The 8,401-nt window shown below is 44.5% G+C and overlaps 2 non-coding genes across 2 annotated transcripts; both read right to left on the bottom strand.

Annotated features, from left to right (window-relative positions):
• Positions 1-2,529: 2,529 nt before the first annotated feature.
• Positions 2,530-2,693, bottom strand: LOC127925521 (U1 spliceosomal RNA). The gene has a single exon (XR_008121159.1). It is a non-coding gene; the product is annotated as a U1 spliceosomal RNA (small nuclear RNA).
• A 1,049-nt stretch (positions 2,694-3,742) lies between these two features.
• On the bottom strand, positions 3,743-3,906 carry LOC127925520 (U1 spliceosomal RNA). The gene has a single exon (XR_008121158.1). It is a non-coding gene; the product is annotated as a U1 spliceosomal RNA (small nuclear RNA).
• Positions 3,907-8,401: the final 4,495 nt, after the last annotated feature.

The raw sequence follows: 8,401 nt of genomic DNA, 5'->3' as shown, positions 1-8,401 counted from the left end.
CACCACTAGGACTGGGATTACACACCACTACGACTGAGATTACACACCACTAGGACTACACACCACTAGGACTGGGATTACACACCACTAGGACTGGGATTACACACCACTAGGACTGAGATTACACACCACTAGGACTACACACCACTAGGACTGAGATTACACACCACTAGGACTACAGACCACTGGGACTGGGACTACACACCACGAGGACTGGGATTACACACCACGAGGACTACAGACCACTAGGACTGAGATTACACACCACTAGGACTGGGATTACACACCACTAGGACTGAGATTACACACCACTAGAACTACACACCACTAGGACTGGGATTACACACCACTAGGACTGGGATTACACACCACTAGGACTGGGATTACACACCACTAGGACTGAGATTACACACCACTAGGACTACACACCACTAGGACTGAGATTACACACCAATAGGACAGGGATTACACACCACTAGGACTGGGATTACACACCACTAGGACTGGGATTACACACCATTAGGACTGAGATTACACACCACTAGGACTACAGACCACTGGGACTGGGACTACACATCACTAGGACTGGGATTACACACCACGAGGACTACAGACCACTAGGACTGAGATTACACACCACTAGGACTGGGATTACACACCACTAGGACTGGGATTACACACCACTAGGACTGAGATTACACACCACTAGGACTGAGATTACACACCACTAGGACTGGGATTACACACCACTAGGACTGGGATTACACACCACTAGGACTGAGATTACACACCACTAGGACTACACACCACTAGGACTGAGATTACACACCAATAGGACAGGGATTACACACCACTAGGACTGGGATTACACACCACTAGGACTGGGATTACACACCATTAGGACTGAGATTACACACCACTAGGACTACACACCACTAGGACTGAGATTACACACCACTAGGACTGGGATTACACACCACTAGGACTGGGATTACACACCACTAGGACTGAGATTACACACCACTAGGACTACAAACCACTCAGACTGAGATTACACACCACTAGGACTGGGATTACACACCACTAGGACTGGGATTACACACCACTAGGACTGGGATTAAACACCACTAGGACTGGGATTACACACCACTAGGACTGAGATTACACACCAATAGGACTGAGATTACACACCACTAGGACTGAGATTACACACCACTAGGACTGAGATTACACACCACTAGGACTGAGATTACACACCACTAGGACTGGGATTACACACCACTAGGACTGGGATTACACACCACTAGGACTGAGATTACACACCACTAGGACTGAGATTACACACCACTAGGACGACAGACCACTGGGACTGGGACTACACATCACTAGGACTGGGATTACACACCACGAGGACTACAGACCACTAGGACTGAGATTACACACCACTAGGACTGGGATTACACACCACTAGGACTGTGATTACACACCACTAGGACTGAGATTACACACCACTAGGACTGAGATTACACACCACTAGGACTGGGATTACACACCACTAGGACTGGGATTACACACCACTATGACTGAGATTACACACCACTAGGACTACACACCACTAGGACTGAGATTACACACCAATAGGACAGGGATTACACACCACTAGGACTGGGATTACACACCATTAGGACTGAGATTACACACCACTAGGACTACACACCACTAGGACTGAGATTACACACCACTAGGACTGGGATTACACACCACTAGGACTGGGATTACACACCACTAGGACTGAGATTACACACCACTAGGACTACAAACCACTCAGACTGAGATTACACACCACTAGGACTGGGATTACACACCACTAGGACTGGGATTACAAACCACTAGGACTGAGATTACACACCACTAGGACTACAGACCACTGGGACTGGGACTACACACCACTAGGACTGGGATTACACACCACTAGGACTGGGATTACACACCACTAGGACTGAGATTACACACCACTAGAACTACACACCACTAGGACTGAGATTACACACCACTAGGACTACAGACCACTGGGACTGGGACTACACACCACTAGGACTGGGATTACACACCACTAGGACTACAGACCACTAGGACTGAGATTACACACCACTAGGACTACAGACCACTAGGACTGGGATTACACACCACCAGGACTACAGACCACTAGGACTGAGATTACACACCACTAGGACTACAGACCACTAGGACTGGGATTACACATCACTAGGACTGGGATTACACACCACTAGGACTGGGATTACACACCAATAGGACGACACACCACTAGGACTGAGATTACACACCACTAGGACTGAGATTACACACCAATAGGATTGAGATTACACACCACCAGGACTAAATAAAATTGTTTTTTAAATAGATTTAAATCATTCATTCGAATGAAACAGCAAAATGTAGATAAATCTCCTGATATAGGAAACTCATTGACAACAATTTAAAGTGAGTTAACTTTTTTAACATCAAGATCAGGGGAGAGCGCAAACACAGTCCCCCACTACCAGAAATTATGCAATCGAGATTTCCACATTTGAGAAATTCGCAGGGGTCAGCACAGCCGGAGTGCAATGGCTGAGCCTCGCCCTGGGTGAACCGCCTTCTTGATCACGGTGTCTCCCTTGCCAGGTAAGTATACATTTCTGTGGCGTGGTAATGCTTGACCAGGGAAATGTCTGTTGTCATGGTAATGTTTGCCCAAGGAAATGTCTGTGGCATGGTAGTGGTTGACCAGGGAAATGTCTTTTGTCATGATAATGGTTGACCAGGGAAATGTCTGTGGCGTGGTAATGGTTGAGCAGGGAAATGTCTGTGGAATGGTTGACCAGGGAAATGTTTGTGGAATGGTAATAGTTGACCAGGGAAATGTCTGTGGAATGGTAATGGTTGGCCAGGGAAATGTCTGTGGAATGGTAATTGTTGGCCAGGGAAATGTCTGTGGCATGGTAATGTTTAACCAGGGAAATGTCTGTGGAATGGTTGCCCCGGGAAATGTCTGTGGAATGGTTGACCAGGGAAATGTCTGTGTTGTGGTAATGCTTGACCAGGGAAATGTCTGTTGTCATGGTAATGGTTGACCAGGGAAATGTCTGTGGCATGGTAATGGTTGACCAGGGAAATGTCTGTGGCGTGGTAATGGGTGACCAGGGAATTGTCTGTGGAATGGTTGACCAGGGAAATGTCTGTGGCGTGGTAATGGTTGACCAGGGAAATGTCTGTTGTCATAGTAATGGTTGACCAGGGAAATGTCTGTGGCGTGGTAATGGTTGACCAGGGAAATGTCTGTTGTCATAGTAATGGTTGACCAGGGAAATGTCTGTTGTCATGGTAATGGTTGACTGTGGTCTTAAATTACAAACTGTCCTAAAAATGATTTAATAATCTTGAAAATAAAAGACCTCAATCCAGATTCCGTCATGAGGGCGCAAAAGTATGCATTCAGAAGTAGGCCTTTTCCTTCACATAATCAGGACATGACAGGCATAATCACCCATCACAATAACAGATCACACACATCCATCCGGGTTATGAGAAGACAAAATGTATGTCTGAGGCAATTAGGTTGAGTTTTAACTTGCCAATCATCTGATAAGAACATTTCTCCTCAACAAGAAACTCAATTGAACTCTTGAGTTGAAACACATGTCAAATTAAATCTGTTAGAATATTTTTTTAACATCAAGATCAGGGGAGAGCGCGAACGCAGTCCCCCACTACCATAAATTATGCAATCGAGATTTCCACATTTGAGAAATTCGCAGGGGTCAGCACAGCCGGAGTGCAATGGCTGAGCCTCGCCCTGGGTGAACCGCCTTCTTGATCACGGTGTCTCCCTTGCCAGGTAAGTATGAGTTGTACACGTTGGTAGAGGAGGAGTGATTCTAGGACAAAGGTGTTTGACTCACGGTTACCACTTCTACTACTGATAATACCACATCATATTGAACAGGGTTTAATGACGTTTACGAATACAGTTGCGGACAAGGCGAAGGAAAAGCAATACATTTTGTTTTACTATATCATTTCACGGACCGACTCTTTTCCCATCATGCAACACGGTAAAATTATAAACACATTGAATATGTTCTCTCAATGTCGGGTCGGTCTGGTTACACACAAGTAGGCGATGTACCAAAATGCTGAAATCACATTCGTGCACACAGCCAACCGAAAGACACCACTTATTTCTGGTGTTTTGTAGCGTTCCAGACGTTGTAGGAATAGTTTCATCACGCTTGTTTTCTGCTCTCAGTAAAATATGATTCCACCATCGACCACAGGGTGGCATACGACCAACAGATATGGAGGAGAAACAGTAGCCTACTACTTCATCAACAAGACACAGTAGTAGCTTCTCGGGGTGTGCTGACATGCCCATACTCGTATTTGTAAATTAATCTGTAAATGTACAGTTGATAGTCAGATGGGATGAAAAACGAATAATTTTAACACGTCTAAATAGATGTTGGCAAAATACCTTCCTACACGTTCTCAACGTGGGTTGTAATGTCAGTGGGTTGTAATGTCAGTGGGTTGTATTGTCAGTGGGTTGTAATGTCAGTGGGTTGTAATGTCAGTGGGTTGTAATGTCAAAGTGGGTTGTACTGTCAGTGGGTTTTATGTCAGTGGGTTGTAATGTCAGTGGGTTGTACTGTCAGTGGGTTGTATTGTCAGTGGGTTGTAATGTCAGTGGGTTGTAATGTCAGTGGGTTGTAATGTCAGTGGGTTGTAATGTCAGTGGGTTGTATTGTCCGTGGGTTGTAATGTCAGTGGGTTGTAATGTCAGTGGGTTGTAATGTCAGTGGGTTGTAATGTCAAAGTGGGTTGTAATGTCAAAGTGGGTTGTAATGTCAGTGGGTTGTAATGTCAGTGGGTTGTAATGTCAGTGGGTTGTATTGTCAGTGGGTTGTAATGTCAGTGGGTTGTAATGTCAGTGGGTTGTAATGTCAAAGTGGGTTGTAATGTCAAAGTGGGTTGTAATGTCAGTGGGTTGTAATGTCAGTGGGTTGTAATGTCAGTGGGTTGTAATGTCAGTGGGTTGTCATGTCAGTGGGTTGTCATGTCAGTGGGTTGTATTGTCAGTGGGTTGTATTGTCAGTGGGTTGTAATGTCAGTGGGTTGTATTGTCAAAGTGGGTTGTAATGTCAGTGGGTTGTACATGTCAGTGGGTTGTAATGTCAAAGTGGGTTGTAATGTCAAAGTGGGTTGTAATGTCAGTGGGTTGTCATGTCAGTGGGTTGTAATGTCAGTGTGGGTTGTAATGTCAGTGGGTTGTAATGTCAAACGTGGGTTGTAATGTCATGTCAGTGGGTTGTAATGTCAGTGGGTTGTAATGTCAGTGGGTTGTAATGTCAGTGGGTTGTAATGTCAGTGGGTTGTAATGTCAGTGGGTTGTAATGTCAGTGGGTTGTAATGTCAGTGGGTTGTAATGTCAGTGGGTTGTAATGTCAGTGGGTTGTAATGTCAGTGGGTTGTATTGTCAGTGGGTTGTAATGTCAGTGGGTTGTAATGTCAGTGGGTTGTAATGTCAGTGGGTTGTAATGTCAGTGGGTTGTACTGTCAGTGGGTTGTAATGTCAGTGGGTTGTAATGTCAGTGGGTTGTAATGTCAGTGGGTTGTAATGTCAGTGGGTTGTAATGTCAGTGGGTTGTAATGTCAGTGGGTTGTAATGTCAGTGGGTTGTATTGTCAAAGTGGGTTGTATTGTCCGTGGGTTGTAATGTCAGTGGGTTGTAATGTCAGTGGGTTATAATGTCAGTGGGTTGTAATGTCAAAGTGGGTTGTAATGTCAAAGTGGGTTGTCATGTCAGTGGGTTGTAATATCATCAAAGTGGGTTGTAATGTCAGTGGGTTGTATTGTCAGTGGGTTGTAATGTCAGTGGGTTATAATGTCAGCGGGTTGTAATGTCAAAGTGGGTTGTAATGTCAAAGTGGGTTGTCATGTCAGTGGGTTGTCATGTCAGTGGGTTGTAATGTCAATGTGGGTTATAATATCATCAAAGTGGGTTGTCATGTCAGTGGGTTGTCATGTCAGTGGGTTGTATTGTCAAAGTGGGTTGTATTGTCCGTGGGTTGTAATGTCAGTGGGTTGTATTGTCAAAGTGGGTTGTAATGTCAGTGGGTTGTCATGTCAGTGGGTTGTCATGTCAAAGTGGGTTGTAATATCATCAAAGTGGGTTGTAATGTCAGTGGGTTGTCATGTCAGTGGGTTGTAATGTCAATGTGGGTTGTAATGTCAGTGGGTTGTAATGTAAACGTGGGTTGTAATGTCAGTGGGTTGTAATGTAAACGTGGGTTGTAATGTCAGTGGGTTGTAATGTCAGTGGGTTGTAATGTAAACGTGGGTTGTAATGTCAATGTGGGTTGTAATGTCAGTGGGTTGTAATGTAAACGTGGGTTGTCATGTCAGTGGGTTGTAATGTCAAAGTGGGTTGTATTGTCAGTGGGTTGTAATGTAAACGTGGGTTGTAATGTCAGTGGGTTGTAATGTCAAACTAGGTTGTAATGTCAACGTGGGTAACTCGTGATCTAAAAAAAAACTGAAGCGTTTTACTACGCCCAAATAGATGTTGGCAAAAAACCTCTGTCAGCTGTCTTGGGTGCGAACTGGATCGGTACCTGACTGCTGAGAATATGAATAAATCCATCTATATCACCGAGGCTCATTAACTTTGTATAGTCCATACAACTCTCACTTCTCTCGACTGTGAAGTGGCTGATACCTTAAGGATCACTTGGGTAGATCGATTTATTTGACCATTTAAAACACAATACAACCACACTTACAATGACACAAAAATAAGTTTGAAAACTAAATGAACGTTGGATACACTATACAAAGATGATGAGCCTCGGTGATATAGACCTGATTCCATTTCCTGACGACATGAAATCAAAGCAGACCAAAGTTAATGTTCTAATAATATATAATAATAATAATAATATAATAATATAATATATGCCATTTAGCAGACGCTTTTTTTTTTGTGCATACATTCTACGTATGGGTGGTCCCGGGAATCGAACCCACTACCCTGTCGTTACAAGCGCCATGCTCTACCAACTGAGCGACAGGAGGACCTAAATCTGTATTCTGTACATTGCAACTTCAGTCACACGCTCAAAGCTAATGTGATTATCCAAGTCATTCAATGAACTTTCTCCCGAGTTGCGCAGTGGTCTAACACACTGCATCTCAGTGCAAACGGCCTACCTGGTTTCATCACATCCGGCCGTGGATTGGGAGTCCCACAGGGCGGTGCACAATTGGCCCAGTGTCTTCTTGGTTTGGCCGGTGTAGGCCGTCATTGTAAATAAGAATTTGTTCTTAATAACTGATTTAACTGTCAAACACTCCCTAAAACACCTCTGCGAGCAGGCCTTTCTAATTGACCTGGCCGTTGTATCCTGGAATGACATTGACCTCATCCCGTCAGTAGATGATGCCTGGTTATTCTTTAAAAGTGCTTTCCTCACCATCTTAAATAAGCATGCCTCATTCAAAAAAAAAAATAGAGTCCTATAGGACGATATAGTCCTTGGTTCACTCCCAGACCTGTCTGCCCTTGACCAGCACAAAAACATCCTGTGGTATTCTGCATTCACATCGAATAGCCCCCGTGATAAGCAACTTTTCAGGGAAGTTAGGAACAAATATACACAGGCAGTTAGGAAAGCCAAGGCTAGCTTTTTCAAACAGAAATTTGCATCCTGTAGTACTGACTCAAAAAAGTTCTGGGACACTGTAAAGTCCATGGAGAATAAGACCTCCTCCCAGCTGCCCAATGCACTGAGGAAAGGAAACACTGTCACCACCGATAAATCCACTATAATTGAGAATTTCAATAAGCATTTCTCTACGGCTGGCCATGCTTTCCACCTGGCTGCCCCTACCCCGGTCAACTGCCCGGCACCCTCCACAGCAACCCGCCATATCTATCCTACCCTGTCTTTCTAAGGTCTTCGAAAGCCAAGTTAACAAACAGATTACCGACCATTTCCAATCCCACCGTACCTTTTCCACTATGCAATCTGGTTCCAGAGCTGGCCATGGATGCACCTCAGCCACGCTCAAGGTCCTAAACGACATCATAACCCCCAAAGCCAATTCCTACCTTTGGTCGTCTTTCCTATCTGAATCTGGAGACTCATATCTCCCGCACTAGCTTTAAGCACCAGCTGTCAGAGCAGCTCACAGATCACTGCACCTGTACATAGCCCATCTGTAAAAAGCCCATCCAACTACCTCATCCCCATACTGTAATTATTTATCTTGCTCCTTTGCACCCCAGTATCTCTACTTGCACATTCATCTTCTGCACATCTACCATTCCAGTCTTTCAATT

Source organism: Oncorhynchus keta, unplaced genomic scaffold (assembly GCF_023373465.1).
Source record: "Oncorhynchus keta strain PuntledgeMale-10-30-2019 unplaced genomic scaffold, Oket_V2 Un_contig_5688_pilon_pilon, whole genome shotgun sequence".
Lineage (NCBI taxonomy): Eukaryota > Metazoa > Chordata > Actinopteri > Salmoniformes > Salmonidae > Oncorhynchus > Oncorhynchus keta.
This window is presented reverse-complemented; position numbering and strand designations above follow the sequence as displayed.